At 30.4% G+C, this 15,948-nt stretch overlaps 2 protein-coding genes across 6 annotated transcripts in view; both read left to right on the top strand.

Annotated features, from left to right (window-relative positions):
• LOC129916830 (protein numb) overlaps window positions 1-15,948 on the top strand; it is a 323,367-nt gene that overhangs the window by 3,557 nt on the left and 303,862 nt on the right. The window lies entirely within an intron of this gene.
• LOC129916828 (potassium voltage-gated channel protein Shaw) overlaps window positions 12,568-15,948 on the top strand; it is a 141,101-nt gene continuing 137,720 nt past the window's right edge. For 2 of the 5 annotated variants that reach the window (XM_055997004.1, XM_055997005.1), the window contains exon 1: window positions 12,770-12,948. The gene's annotated coding sequence lies outside the window, so the exon portion shown is untranslated. Of the gene's footprint in view, window positions 12,602-12,769; window positions 12,949-12,994; window positions 13,254-15,948 lie in introns of those variants that run through there. The other 3 variants (XM_055997006.1, XM_055997007.1, XM_055997009.1) reach the window with 2 other exon arrangements.

Below are 15,948 nucleotides of genomic sequence, written 5' to 3'. Positions count from 1 at the left end.
GATATTTCGAAAGCAAATAATTCAGCAACCAGACATGCAGGAAACTTTTGGCTTTTAGCTATGAATAGAGCTTAAATAGGCCTTTCTTTTGATGTATAACTCGATGGATTTGAAAACAATTTTTGAAAATGTCTATTTTTTAGGCAAGGGGTTAACCTTGATTTTTTATCGAAAATCTTTAAAAAATAGATTTGTAATTTTTTAACTGAAATGAATAGGCTTGCTCATTGTGAATTCATATCTGCAAACCAAATCTTGTTTCGACACCTTGATTCGAAAATATCTGGTTTTTAATGTAAGAAAAATAAAATATTTCGATATTTCGAAAGCAAATAATTCAGCAACCAGACATGCAGGAAACTTTTGGCTTTCAGCTATGAATAGAGCTTAAATAGGCCTTTCTTTTGATATATCTCTCGATGGATTTGAAGACAATTTTTGAAAATGTCTATTTTTTAGGCAAGGGTTTTTCGAAAATCTTAAAAAAATAGATTTGTAATTTTTTAACCAAAGTGGATAGGTTTGCTGATTGTGAATTCATATCTGGAAACCTAATCTTGTTTCGAAATCTTGATCCGAAAATATCTGCTTCCTGAATGTAAGATAAAAAAATATTTATCTCGTTTTGAAATAGTTAACAGGGTCATGATTGGTTGCAACATAGGCATGGAAAAGATTCTCAATAGCACTATAAAACCACTCTCAGACCCTTATAATAAATGGACCCACATTCAAAAGCTTCTTCAAAAACAAATACTTTATTAAAATTGAAGAATCCTTATCAATTTCACTCTCAGGCTGACAACTATTAAAACTAAATTCAATAAATTGCATTTCCATAAAATAAAACCACAAATTCTATATCAAAGCCCCCTTAACCTGTCACACAAATCCATATAAACAATACCATCTGTCATCATCTATCTACTATTTTGAAAGAAGAAAATTTATCTATTTTTTCAAGTTTGACAGTCAGACAGAAAGACACACAGACAAACATACATTTTCAATTATTATTCTCCACAAATAAAATCTCATCGAAATTTATTTTGTTGAAAATTTCAATTTCTCTTCCTCTCAAATAACCCAGTCCAACAGCCAGGACATAAAACAGAAACACACAACAACCAGTTGTTGCTTTGAATTTCCTAGACATCATGTATTTTGTTGTCATCATCGTCATATATGCTAAACAAGGACTCTCTCCATATCCTTCGATATAAATAAATAAAATGGCGCAAATACTACTACCTTCAATTCAATTGTGATGAAAGTGTACCGAGAGAGAGAGAGAAACACACAAAACAAGCTGTCAATATAATCGAGTACGAGTAGGTACTTCAGGATATGGCTAATCATTGTCCTCTTACATTTGAAAATATATCCCTGGCACCCAAATGTGTACATGCATCATCATCATCACCCATGCCACCATTTCCACAAACAACAACAAAAACAACGACGGATTTTTAGATGAGCAGAGCAAACATCCTATCATGATTGGGAAACAGTAGTTTTGCTATGTCCTGTTTGTCCTCCATTTTTTTTTTTTTTTTTTTTTTTTATTTTCATTAAGTGTGCGGGGGTCAACAGAATCACTCCAATTCAAAAAAAAAACCTTTTCATCTTCATCACCATCAAGTCTATAGTCATTTAAATAACATATATCCATTTTTATGGATATGGCTGTGATGGTTTTGTGGGCTTCTTGGATAAAAAGGACCCAACTTTTGGTTATTTTTTTTTTTTTTTATTTATTATATGCCCCAATGTGCTCATTTCATCATCAACATCATCGCACAGAAGAGAGAAGAATAGAGACCACAAAATGACATTCCGCATCTTGTTCGCATCTTCATTTACTTAGAATGGTGTAGATCCTGTATTCATCATAAAAAAAAAATACTGCAGACATTTTTTGTGGGTATTATCAGGGATGGATTTTGTAGCTTTTCCAACTGGACATAATATTTCATTGAAAAAAATAAAATATTTCCTAAAATAAATAAACAACAAATAAAAAATATATACTTCCTTAGGACCCCAAAAAATGCTACTTGAATAATCTTAGCGACCAACAAAAATTATACATCAGGGGTCCAAAAAAAAAAAAAAAAAAAATGGGCGTATACGTACTTTTTTATTTGTTCTTATTTTCTACATAATATCAAAGGGGCCCCCAAATATCAAAGGAACCAGAGGCGGCGGAAGGGGTGTGCGGAGTGTGCCCCGCACACGGCCCCGCTCTTAGAGGGGCCCCGCGGTCGTTAAATGAAAATGTCTCAGAAATAATAAAATCCGAAAAACAATGTCTCTTCTCTTTATTCAAAACAATCACATAATTGAAATTGGCTTGTTTCCACTCGATTTCCATAATTCCATCGAGATGAGTCGAAGTATACATTGGCCACTTTTTGCAAAAGTAGGAAAGAAAAAATAAATTAAACAATTTAAGATTATTGTTTGTTTTTTTTCTTTCTCAACAGATAATTAGTTTGCCCAGCAACTTGGATTATATAAAATTTTGCTTTTAAAATTCCCAATTAAATTTAAAATACAAAATCTCAGTGATAAAAACTGTTTTTTTTTTTTTTCTTTTTTCTATTTTTCAATTTTGTATAGGTATTTAAAATTGTATAAAATAAGTTTTTGTAAAGGTTAAGAATGGGTAAACTTTACTTCCCTTAAAAAAATTCTTTGCTCGCAATATATATAAACTGATTTTTTACTTAAGAATATTTCTGTTTTCCGCCGCCAATTTAATGATTAAAAAGGACCATTTTCTTCAGTGGAATTTTCGAATTTTCGCTGTTCGAAATTCCGTATTCGAACACATTTTGCGGATTCATTGATGTTTCAAAATACGGACGGATTTACAATCCACCAAACTTTAAAACATGCGAATAATTTATCAGTTATTTCGTAAAAAAAAAATTAAATGATTGATAAGTATCTAATAGAGAAAAGCAAACATCAACAAAAATAATTCCAATTTTTTATATATCTTCCTGTATTTAGCAGGGGGAGCCCCTTGGTTTTTTCCGGTCTCTTCTTCTTCAACTCAAAAGCAAAATTGAATCACCAATTAAAAGAAGCAATAAGTCCTCAATATTCCTAAAATTACATTTTGATGTAAATCTTGTCTCTATACAAAAGAAAGAAAAAAAAAACGATTTTCTAATAGAAATCTATGGAGTTTGGTATTAACAGCATAAGTTCATTATTTTCGAAAATCTATTTTCGTTTGGTCTTAACTGCATAACTCTAAGTAAACTAGTTCCAAAGATATTCAATGGCCCTAACCACACTTAACTCCTTTTTTCTAAAATTATAATTGATCATAATGGCATAACTCCAACTTGTGCTGTTTTGACCAATCAAAAATGTTTATACTTTTAAATAAGTGTTTGGTCAAAACAGCACAACTAAGTTCCTTCGTTCGAAAAATGAAAATTCACCGGAAATAGGCAGTTGCCACGCCCCCTGGCTGAAATTCTCAAATTTTAAATTTTTTAATTTGAATAAACAACCAGCTCTAACATTCTACCATATTTCAAGGTTCTACGATAATCAGAAGTGCTCTATAATATTTTATGAAAATTAATTTATGAATCGACATTTATCAATCGACATTTATCTATCGAAATTTATCTATCGACATTTATCTATCGACATTTATCTATCGACATTTATCTATCCACATTTATCTATCCACATTTATCTATCCACATTTATCTATCCACATTTATCTATCCACATTTATCTATCGACATTTATCTATCGACATTTATCTATCGACATTTATCTATCCACATTTATCTATCCACATTTATCTATCCACATATATCTATCCACATTTATCTATCGACATTTATCTATCCACATTTATCTATCCACATTTATCTATCCACATTTATCTATCCACATATATCTATCCACATTTATCTATCCACATTTATCTATCGACATTTATCTATCGACATTTATCTATCCACATTTATCTATCCACATTTATCTATCCACATATATCTATCCACATTTATCTATCGATATTTATCTATCCACATTTATCTATCGACATTTATCTATCGACATTTATCTATCGATATTTATCTATCCACATATATCTATCGACATTTATCTATCCACATTTATCTATCCACATTTATCTATCGACATTTATCTATCGACATTTATCTATCCACATTTATCTATCCACATTTATCTATCCACATTTATCTATCCACATTTATCTATCCACATATATCTATCCACATTTATCTATCGATATTTATCTATCCACATTTATCTATCCACATTTATCTATCGACATTTATCTATCGACATTTATCTATCGACATTTATCTATCCACATTTATCTATCCACATTTATCTATCCACATTTATCTATCGACATTTATCTATCCACATTTATCTATCCACATTTATCTATCCACATTTATCTATCCACATATATCTATCCACATTTATCTATCGATATTTATCTATCCACATTTATCTATCGACATTTATCTATCGACATTTATCTATCCACATTTATCTATCCACATTTATCTATCCACATTTATCTATCCACATTTATCTATCGACATTTATCTATCGACATTTATCTATCCACATTTATCTATCCACATTTATCTATCCACATTTATCTATCGACATTTATCTGTCGACATTTATCTATCGACATTTATCTATCCACATTTATCTATCGACATTTATCTATCGACATTTATCTATCCACATTTATCTATCCACATTTATCTATCCACATTTATCTATCCACATATATCTATCCACATTTATCTATCGATATTTATCTATCCACATTTATCTATCGACATTTATCTATCGACATTTATCTATCCACATTTATCTATCCACATTTATCTATCCACATTTATCTATCCACATTTATCTATCGACATTTATCTATCGACATTTATCTATCCACATTTATCTATCCACATTTATCTATCCACATATATCTATCCACATTTATCTATCGATATTTATCTATCCACATTTATCTATCGACATTTATCTATCGACATTTATCTATCGATATTTATCTATCCACATATATCTATCGACATTTATCTATCCACATTTATCTATCCACATTTATCTATCGACATTTATCTATCGACATTTATCTATCCACATTTATCTATCCACATTTATCTATCCACATTTATCTATCCACATTTATCTATCCACATATATCTATCCACATTTATCTATCGATATTTATCTATCCACATTTATCTATCCACATTTATCTATCGACATTTATCTATCGACATTTATCTATCGACATTTATCTATCCACATTTATCTATCCACATTTATCTATCGACATTTATCTATCGACATTTATCTATCGACATTTATCTATCCACATTTATCTATCCACATTTATCTATCCACATTTATCTATCCACATATATCTATCCACATTTATCTATCGATATTTATCTATCCACATTTATCTATCGACATTTATCTATCGACATTTATCTATCCACATTTATCTATCCACATTTATCTATCCACATTTATCTATCCACATTTATCTATCGACATTTATCTATCGACATTTATCTATCCACATTTATCTATCGACATTTATCTATCGACATTTATCTATCGACATTTATCTATCCACATTTATCTATCGACATTTATCTATCGAAAAATGTTTATAGCGATTTCTAACGATTTTGATTTTTTCTAAAAACGCGCCCTAATAAAAGAAATCAAATTGCTGAAATTCATTCTAGATGCTGTTTTTTTGTTTGATTTGAAGAACGAATTATTTTTTTTTGATTATGTACGTTTTAGAACATTTAACAAAAAATCTTATTTATATAAAAAGTTTTAAAAATTAAAGCAATCTGAAACTTAAGAAAAAGTTCGTGAGATCGAGTCGTGCATTTTGTTTTTCATCTACAGCCCTGTTCCATTGGAAGTGGTAGTCTTCTAGTAGTAGATGTTTTGGTTAATCTAGTACTATCATATACTGTCTTGGAAATCGCTAGTAAACTACTAGTAGTACTTTGCCACCTCCCAAAGGAACAGGGCTTACATTGAAATGAAACGTTTTGTCTTAAGTTTGTTATTAGAATTTTGAACTTGATACTTTTTTTCAAAATAATAGTCCAAATTCATTTTCTCAGGGGCCCCCCGAAAATTTACTCTAGCACACGCCTCATTTTGGTCTAGCGCCGCCTCTGAAAGGAACCTCCAAAACTTAGTCTTGTTTCGGGGTCCCGGCAACTCAACGTACGCCTCTGTCAACAGCTATTAATTTTTCTAGCAATTTTCATTATTTTGTATTAAATAAGACAATGCATAATTATTTGAAAAATAAGGTCCGTTTCAGTTTTTGAGGTCCCAAACAGAAATATAGCTCGCGTTTAATGTTTTCGTTAAGGCTTTGACAAAATGTTATGCTTTATTTATATAAAAAAAAATTTAAAGGGGGTCCTAAGGTCTGCTAGACATGACCTCAAGAAAAAAACTGGTAGAAAACTCATGAACAAGAATTATCAAATATTTGAAACCAAATTAAATCGTGAAATTAAATAAGAATTTTTTTTGAATAAAGACCCCTTTTAAGACCTTATGTGTTTTAAACATTTATAAAAACTTATACATAGGTTCTAGATGAAATGTGACAAAGAAGGTAATTTTGACAAATAGAGGAAAGATTAGTGTCAAAAAACAAAAAAGAGCAAATCTTGACTTTTGGACCCCATAGATTTTGGGAACCTGATTTCATAAAGAATTCAAATAATTAAAAGTTTTAAGCTTTTTAAATCAAAATTTGAAAATAAAAATATGGAAAGCCATCATGTCTTCAGGGTCCCTAAGCAAAGCCTATATACCAAACAGTCCAGCCGTTTATTTGATGATGATTTAATGACACACCCAATCACTCTCTCTCTTGCCCCATCATTACCCATCACGTAAGGGATCCTTTAATATTCACGTTCCTATATATATACAACCAAAATAAAGTGGGTCAGTAGTATGTCCTTTTTACGTAGTCGGTATAAAGTATCGTATATCCTGATGGTTCATAAATGTGTGAATAAATGTGATATGAGGTTTAGAATGGATTCTACGGGGTTAAAGTCAAACCATAAATTCTTTGCACATTTCATATAAGAACATCAGTGTGGTGCGGTTTAGCTTTTAAACACACATAACTCTCTTTCTTTTTGTTTCTAGTGTCGTTGTAATATGACTACTTGTCGAATCAGTATAAAATGAACGTTTAGATAAAAGTCATAAAGAAATAGACAAAAGAGAGTAGAAATATAGATTGAAAAGGGGTTTTTAGGGATTTTACCATTCAGCGATTCTAAGACAAAAAAAAAATAAATAAACCATTGTGGTTCGATTGGTCGTAAATTGAGTAAAATGCAATTTATTGCAAAAAAAATATGCTATCACGCGGGAGATATCGTAAATTTGATTTTAATACAGGAATGAATTTCGAAGATTGGTAACATCTTTCATAATATTAACTGAACGTAAGGAAGGATTTTTACTGCCATTTTGGAGTTTTGTTGTAAAAAAAAAAAAACAATTTTATGCCAACAGCTGGGGAATAGTGAAAGTTTACTATTGAAAGACAGAAATATGATATTCAAATTTAAGAGTTAGATCTTAAAGACTTATTTTGTCTAGATTTAGAAGTAAGTTATTTTGACAATGTTTTTTTCAGTATTCAGGATCAGATCTCCCGGTTTCAAAACGTTCCATGTCCAAGGCCAACTAAATTCAACATTTGTTTTACTGGTTCATACGATACAGTTGTAGCTTAATTGGTCGTGCTGTATTTGAAACAAGACTTTATATTTAAAGTGAAGGCGTCCTTGGATTTCCTGGTTTTATATACGCTACATGACGTGACACAAAGCAAAACTATGCGATACCCGAGTAAAAATGGAATTATGCCGCACCACTGCTGCACCACGTCCTCACCCTTATCAGAAATTTCTATTGGGCCGCACCACCGCTGCACCACGTCCGCACCATTTCATTTTGAGTGAAAAACTCGGTGCACCACCGCCGCACCACTTCTGCACCATGATCAAAAATTCTATTCTTATACTTATACAAATATTTAAGTCGTCTTCAAAGTTATTTTGACTTAAGCAACAGATTTCCAGTTCGTACAAACATGACTAGGACTAGGACTTTTCTAATTGAAAGTGCTCTGGATACTCAGGTTCGAATCTCCTTCTCGTCGGTAGTTTTTTTTTATTTTTCAATTATGTATCATGGTGCAGCGAATTTTTCATACAAAATGAAATGGTGCGGACGTGGTGCAGTAGTCGTGGGGCGCCGATTTTTTCCGCCAAACGACGCACAGTGGGGCAGAATAGGTCGATTTGTGATATTAATTACTTCTACTAATAAAAAGACATTCTTCCATTAAAATTTTTATTTTTCTCCAGGAAATTAAGTAAGGGGACAAAATATTAATACATTTGAAAAAACCTATAATTTTGAATTATGTTTTTTTGTTTAAAAAGTGAACTTTATTTTAAGAAATAGTTCTTCAGTTTAACCTAAGAAAAAAATTGTATGGGAAGACGGCTGTATCATCCCTCGTTCCGATGGAAGGGGCAATTTTCTGAAAATTTGACCTTAAATAAAAAAAAAAAAATACATAAAATCAAGAAAAAGACATAGAATACTGTGGAATAGCTTTTTTGAAAGCTTATTTTCCATTCTTTCAAATGCTTTTTGATTAAAGTAGTTTTCGCGAATACTTTTTTGTGAAATATAATTTCAAAGTCAAAACTTTGAAAAAAATTGTCAAATTTGATGTTCAAGTTATTTTTTTTTTTTTTTCAAATTTGCTTTGTAAGGTGGGACTTTTTTTAAAAAACCTTATAGCCGCATCAATTTTAATTGGAAAAAAATTAGTAATAAATTAAATTAAAAAATATTTTAATAAAAAAAAAATTAAAAAACAAAAGCATTAACTTTATATAACAAATCACCCTGTTTCACGAAACTTCTTATAATAAAATAAAAAAAAAAAAACATTGTTTATAAGTAATCAGTGCATGATTGTCAAAAAAGAATGATTTTGTAATTTATTTTAATAAAAACAAAAAAGCACTTTAAAAAAAAAAAAACGTTTTTTGAAGTTCAAAATTACATTAAAAATATTTTAGGCAAATATTTAGAAAAAGTGTTTATATAGGCTTATAGAGAAATTGCTTATCATGCTTTCTCCATTTTCAGACTTCCTAAATATTTGCCTAAACAGAAGATTTTAAGAAAAAACTTTAAGATGTGTTTCAAAAAATTCGTTTTTTTCTCATTCAATTTTTAAATATAAGAAATTTTTTAAATTATTTTTTTGAAGAAGAATAGTAATTTACATACTTTTATCTATGCGAGAAATTTGTATTTAATTTTTTTTCCCAAATAATATTGAGTTTAAACAAAAAAAACAAAAGAACACCTTTTTTATTACTGATTAAAAACTGAATTTTTGCTCTAAAACTCTCAACTTCAACAGCATCAATAAAAATAAATCAAAGACTTTGAACAAAACAAATATGCTCATTTTATCAATTTTACTGTTAAGTTTAGAACTCGTGATCTTTTTTTCGCATAGCTTTAGTTTAAAAAATAACCTTTATATCACGACACTATATAGCTGTGGTGCGGAGGTTAAAATTTTTTTCATTTTTTTTTTTCTTTAAAAATTAAATTTCTATTTTTACTCGGGTACATGGTGACACGACGCGACACAACATAACGCTATGCTAAGCGACGCAACACAGCGCGAATAATACATTTTGACTCCAAAAGAATACGTTGATAACGCTAGCTCAGTGAGCCTCCTGAAAAAATGGTTTGGTTGTTATATAAAATCGATTTTTTTTTTAACGATTTCAAAAAGTAGCAATTTCTTCCAAGTGTTTTGTAAGCGAATCATCTGTTGATAGTAAAACACCTTGACCCTAATCAATTGAATCCTTAAACTTTTGGTGTCATAAAGTGTCCCCTCAAAATTACCCTCCTTTAATCGAAACACCCAAATTTTCCCCCCAAAAAAAACCTTCTTACAGGATTTAACTAGTTCCCATACTTAATTCTTTAATTCCAAAATGAGCTATCAAAATTGTTTAACGACACGACCCCTTTTGAAATAGCTTATAGCATATCCCTTCCAATTTGAAATTCAACTTGCACATCCCAAATTACAATTGAATTAAATTATAAACTCAAAACACACTTTTGAGTCCTTTTACGACTTTTAAGTTTAACTCTAAATGTGTGTGTTTCTCAGTGTGTGTGTGTGTGTGAGTTGTATATTTTATCTTTTACCAACCATCAAGACACCTATCCTTTACCCTTTTCTTTTTTGGATTGGATGATGATGATGATGAAGATGAAAATGTTATACGCTCCAGAGTCCTTATTTCACAGGTTATAACATCAACAGAAGCCCCCTTTTTTCATGGTAAATAAATAATCTTCGGGTCGAAACACCGTTAGTTACGTTATGCATATTTGCAGTTTTCAACAAGTTTTCATACAGTTTCACACAGTTTCTTATTTCGCCGCATTTTGTATACTACGTGTTTAAAAGGAGCGATGTACTGTACACACGATGTTGATGTTGACGAGGACGAACAGAACATGGAGCAATGCAGACATCGTCACAATAGAAGCTCATCTGAACTCAAAAAACTCTACTCATGATGAAGTTCCCGTTCATTTTAGTTTTTTTTGTACATAGTTCATGGCATAAACTTAAAAGGTATACAAGATGAAGGATGAATAAAGAACTCTATTTTGACTTTCACTTCAGATACACAGTTTCAAATAAATCAACCAAGTCAAGTGGTTTGGTATAGAAGAGGAGTTAGGTCCTTCAGAAAAGAGAGAGAGAGACAAAAAACACCTCAATTTCTATCAACGATGGAATTATGTATGTACTTTTTTTTTTGTGCTGCAAAAAACGAAGTGGTCATAAAGTACCTACCTGATGATCGAAGAGTGTAGTTGAGAGGGCAGTTTAATGTAGTTTTCACAGAACATTCACTTAAATTCCAAAGTGTTATTGGTTCTGGTTTTTAATGGAAGGTTATACTTTCGACAGCGAAAATTTGATCTCGAGAGTTTTTGTTTTACAACTTTGTGTTGGTGAAGAAATAGAAATAATTTGAAGTCATGGTCAACAAAAATTAGAGTAATAAAATACAAAAATATTATAGTGACCGAAACTGACAAAACGTGACAAAAATCACTTTCTTAAAAATTACTATGAACAATTTTGGTGACGAAAATCACTTTGGCAGAAATTCCCAAAAATCATTCAATATCTAAGCCATCAAAAATGAATTTAAAAAAAATAGCAAGGACAAAATCATTTTGAAAAAATCACTATTACAGAAATTACAGTGACAAAAATCACTGTGACCAAAATTAGTATGACACAAATCACTATGAAAAAAGTCAAAGTGACAAAAATCACTTTGAAACAATCATTGTGACACAAATCACTATGAAAAAAGTCAAAGTGACAAAAATCACTTTGAAAAAATCATTATGACACAAATCACTATGAAAAAAGTCAAATTAACAAAAATCACTTTGAAAAAAATCATTATGACACAAATCACTATGAAAAAAGTCAAATTAACAAAAATCACTTTGAAAAAATCATTCTGACACAAATCAATATGAAAAAAGGTCAAAATGACAAAAATCACTTTCAAAAAATCATTCTGACACAAATCAATATGAAAAAAGTCAAAGTGACAAAAATCACTTTCAAAAAATCATTGTGACACAAATCACTATGAAAAAAGGTCAAAATGCAAAAATCACTTTCAAAAAATCATTGTGACACAAATCACTATGAAAAAAGTCAAAGTGACAAAAATCACTTTGAAAAATTTTTGTGACACAAATCACTATGAAAAAAGTCAAAGTGACAAAAATCACTTTGAAAAATTTTTATGACACAAATCACTATGAAAAAAGGTCAAAATGACAAAAATCACTTTCAAAAAATCATTCTGACACAAATCAATATGAAAAAAGTCAAAGTGACAAAAATCACTTTCAAAAAATCATTATGACACAAATCACTTTGAAAAAAGGTCAAAATGACAAAAATCACTTTCAAAAAATCATTATGCCACAAATCACTATGAAAAAAGTCAAAGTGACAAAAATCATGATGAAAAAAAAAAATCACAATGAAAAAAGTCTAAGTGACAAAAATCTCTATGAAAAAAGAATCAAAGTTTTTCTTTCAGTGCCTTCAAAACCCCAACAGCGCATGTCCTTTCCACCATCACACACAATACACCAACAAAAAACACACTACATACCTCAACATCATTGATAGAACAAATATGCACAAAGCTCCCACTATCTCCAAACGACACGACAACGAGAGCAATCTCTGTGTTCAGAAGCATCCATGTTATAACAAAGCAATTTCTCAGAGGCATCATCAGTAGTCAAACATTTTTCATATTACACCTTTTCAGATAGTAAAAAGCTCTTCCGGCATCTGGTCCTTTCGGTCTGAGATAAAAGCAAAAAAAAAAAAAATCCGATATTTATATATTTTTTTTTTTTGCCTAAAAAGTAGATTAATATTATATTCTCAACTTTATTCACCACCGATAGTATCAATATTTTTTTTTAGTAAAAACAAAAAAAAAAAAAAAAAAATTATCTAAGAAAAAAAAATTTTTTTTTTTTATGTATCCTTTTCAATGATGCTCAACAAATTGTTTGAAAAAAATACAAAAATGTGGTGCAAGCAAGTTGCAGCAGAATGAAGTTATTCTTCCTTTGAAGCTCTAAAGATGATTTTTTTTCTTAAAGCAGAAGAAGTTTAGTGAATTTGTGTTTCAAAAGTGCAACGTGAGTTTCTGTATCCTTTTTTTTTTTTTTTTTGTTCTTTCTTCAGCTGCTGCTGCCGGACGGACTTTTTTGTTGGAAAAGTTATTTTTTTTTCTTATTTTTTCTTAACGTCAATCTTTCTTCTTTGTGATGGTGTAGACTCCCCCCCGCCCCCCGTCACTCAATAACACCACAAAAAACCCACAAGTGAATATTTTTTTTTTTTTATTTTGAGTCCTTTGTGAATATAATACTCGGCCGGAATCTAAAGTATAGTTGTTTTGTGTGATGTTGTTGTTGTTGTTATTCTTGTTGAAGAAGTTATTGTGAGTCTGATGAAAAGGATAAATATTTTTTCATTTTGTGTAACATTTTTTTAAGTGAAATTATAAACTTAAATAAAAAGTAAAGAAAAAAAATTATAAAAAAAAACTTTAAGTGCACTCAAATCCTTTTCTAACGGAAACAAAATATATAAAAAAAATAAAAATAGAAAAAAAAAACTTCTTAGAAAAGAAACACAATTAGAGAAAGGGTTGCCCTCGACCAACCATTAGCGTCGCAACAGCAGCTTCTATTCTATATGCCACAACTTATAAGGTCCCATTCTAATGTAAGTGGGGCGGCCATAGAGAGTGTGGAAACCAGGATTTTTTTTTTTTTTGCTGATATCCTTCTAACCCAACAGGCTGGTTTTTAAACTCAAACAAGAACTAGAACTTTGTTTTTCAATTTTTTTTTTTATTATTATTTCAGAATTCAGGTATGGAGTTTTTTTTTTTTTTTTGATATGGTTTGAATGACGTTTCTTTTTGGGGGTAAAACTTAAAAACTTTTGAATAAATTAAAGCAAACACTTGGAAATCTTCAAAGAGTTTGTTGGGGTTTTGCAAACTCCCCAAATAGAAGTAGGCTATATAAGAAATATGTGATATTTATTCATAGGATATTTTTGTTTGCACTGAACTTTAAAACTTCGGATCCGGAGAAGGTTTATTTTCAAGGTTTTTTTTTTAAGAAAACTATAAACTACTTGGGATAATTAGAACAAAACTTGGTGGAGGAGAATGTGTGGAATACTTTTCTTTAACAACAAACTCTGCTATGGGGGTTAAATGGCTTCGTTAAATTTTATTTTTATAATGGTCATGGTTGTGTTGGGGTCGGAGGCTAGGATCATAAGTATCAAAAGCACACGTGTGGGGCAGTAAATTTGAAAAAAAAAAAATTAAACAACTTTCCAATTAGTTCCGGCTATAAGCATTTTCCCGGGAAAAATATTACTTTCTCATCATGAGAATTACTTAAGGAAATTAAGGAAAGAATTTTTTGTTAAAAATGTTCTGAAGAAAGAACAATTAATGAGAATATGTAATAAAATATTGATAAGGCAAATTTTTTTGAACTTACTCCAAGTTGATGAACATAGTGGCAAAAATCACTTTGTAAAATAAAATCACTCTAACAAAAATCATAGTGGCGAAAATGACACTGATAAAAATGACTAAAAAATGATAGTGACAAGTGACAAAAATTACTACGAAGAATTTCACAAAACAACAAAAATCAGAAAGAACAAATCTTAGTTAGAAAAATCACTGTGATAAAAATTGTAGTAAACAAATCAATAGAAAAACAAAAAATCCTTTTGAAAAAAAAAATCACAATTACCTACAATATCACTTTGTGGAAAAAAAAATCACTTATAGTGACAGTATTGTAGCGACATTTATCAAAAAAATCACTCTTCCAAAAATATGTGTTAAAAATCACTGTTAATGTTGGAAGAAACAACTTAAAACACTTTACTTTTCATTACTTGTATATTTCAACTTTACAATCAATCTAATATTCATTGCTTTTCAATTTTTCATTTTATTATTTTTTCATAATCATTTTAAAATAAATCTTTGTTCGAGTTGTGTAACCGTTCCTGTTTTAATTTACTAAAGGTTTAATTCTGCTTTTATTGAAGAATCTTATCAGGTTATGGGCCCAGAACCCAAAGTTTAAAAATTACAACAGAACGCAGAATAATAAAATCGACCAACAATGAGTGAAGAAGCAGAAAAATACAAAATTCCTCTTTTCGATGGAAATGGTTTCGATAACTGGAAATTTCGTATCGAAACATTGTTGGATGAATTGGATCTGCTAGAATACATTGAAGAACCATACCGAAACAAAGTTAAGTTCGAGGACAGTGATACAGAACAAATACTCATACAAAAGAATAGAGAACTGGTCCAATATAAGAAAAAAGACAGAAAATGCAAATCTCAAATAATTCAAAAAATTGCAGACAGCCATTTAGAATATGCAAAGGATAAGGAAACTGCTTACGAATTATGGAAAACCTTTTGCGATACATTTCAGCGCAAAGGAATTGCTAGCGGACTACTGATTCGTAAATCGCTCTTAAGTATGAAGTTTGATACGAAAAATGAAACTCTTGCTAATCACTTTTTGAATTTTGACAAGCTAATTCGTGATCTGAGGTCCACGGGAGCAAAGCTCGAAGAATTAGACATTGTATCTCACTTGTTGCTCACTATGCCCTCAGAATATAACAACGTCGTTACTGCAATTGAAACTCTCTCTGCTGAAAATCTTACTATTTCTTTCGTTAAAAACAGACTGCAAGATGAAGAGTCAAAACAAATAGATGCAAAAAAATTGAGCGGGGAAGAATCAGTTCCTTCCACAGCGTTTGTCTCGCAACCAGGAAAGCCAATGAACGAAACACAGGGCCGCTTTCCATTTAAATGTAACTACTGTGGAAAAGTTGGTCACAAAATGGCTGTATGCAGAAAAAGAGCATATGATTTGAAGAATAAAAACAAAAATTATGCAAACACAGCAACAGAAGACAATGAAGAAAACATCTCAGATGGTTATTGTTTTTCAGCTTTAATTGGAGAGAGATCAGATTCCAAGATAAAATGTTTCCTCGACTCTGGTGCATCAGAACATCTAATGAACAGTAACGTTACTCTCATAAACACCAAACAATTGAACGAA

This window comes from Episyrphus balteatus, chromosome 3 (assembly GCF_945859705.1).
Source record: "Episyrphus balteatus chromosome 3, idEpiBalt1.1, whole genome shotgun sequence".
Lineage (NCBI taxonomy): Eukaryota > Metazoa > Arthropoda > Insecta > Diptera > Syrphidae > Episyrphus > Episyrphus balteatus.
Note: the sequence above shows the minus strand (reverse complement) of the source record. Positions and strands in the feature narration are given on the sequence as shown.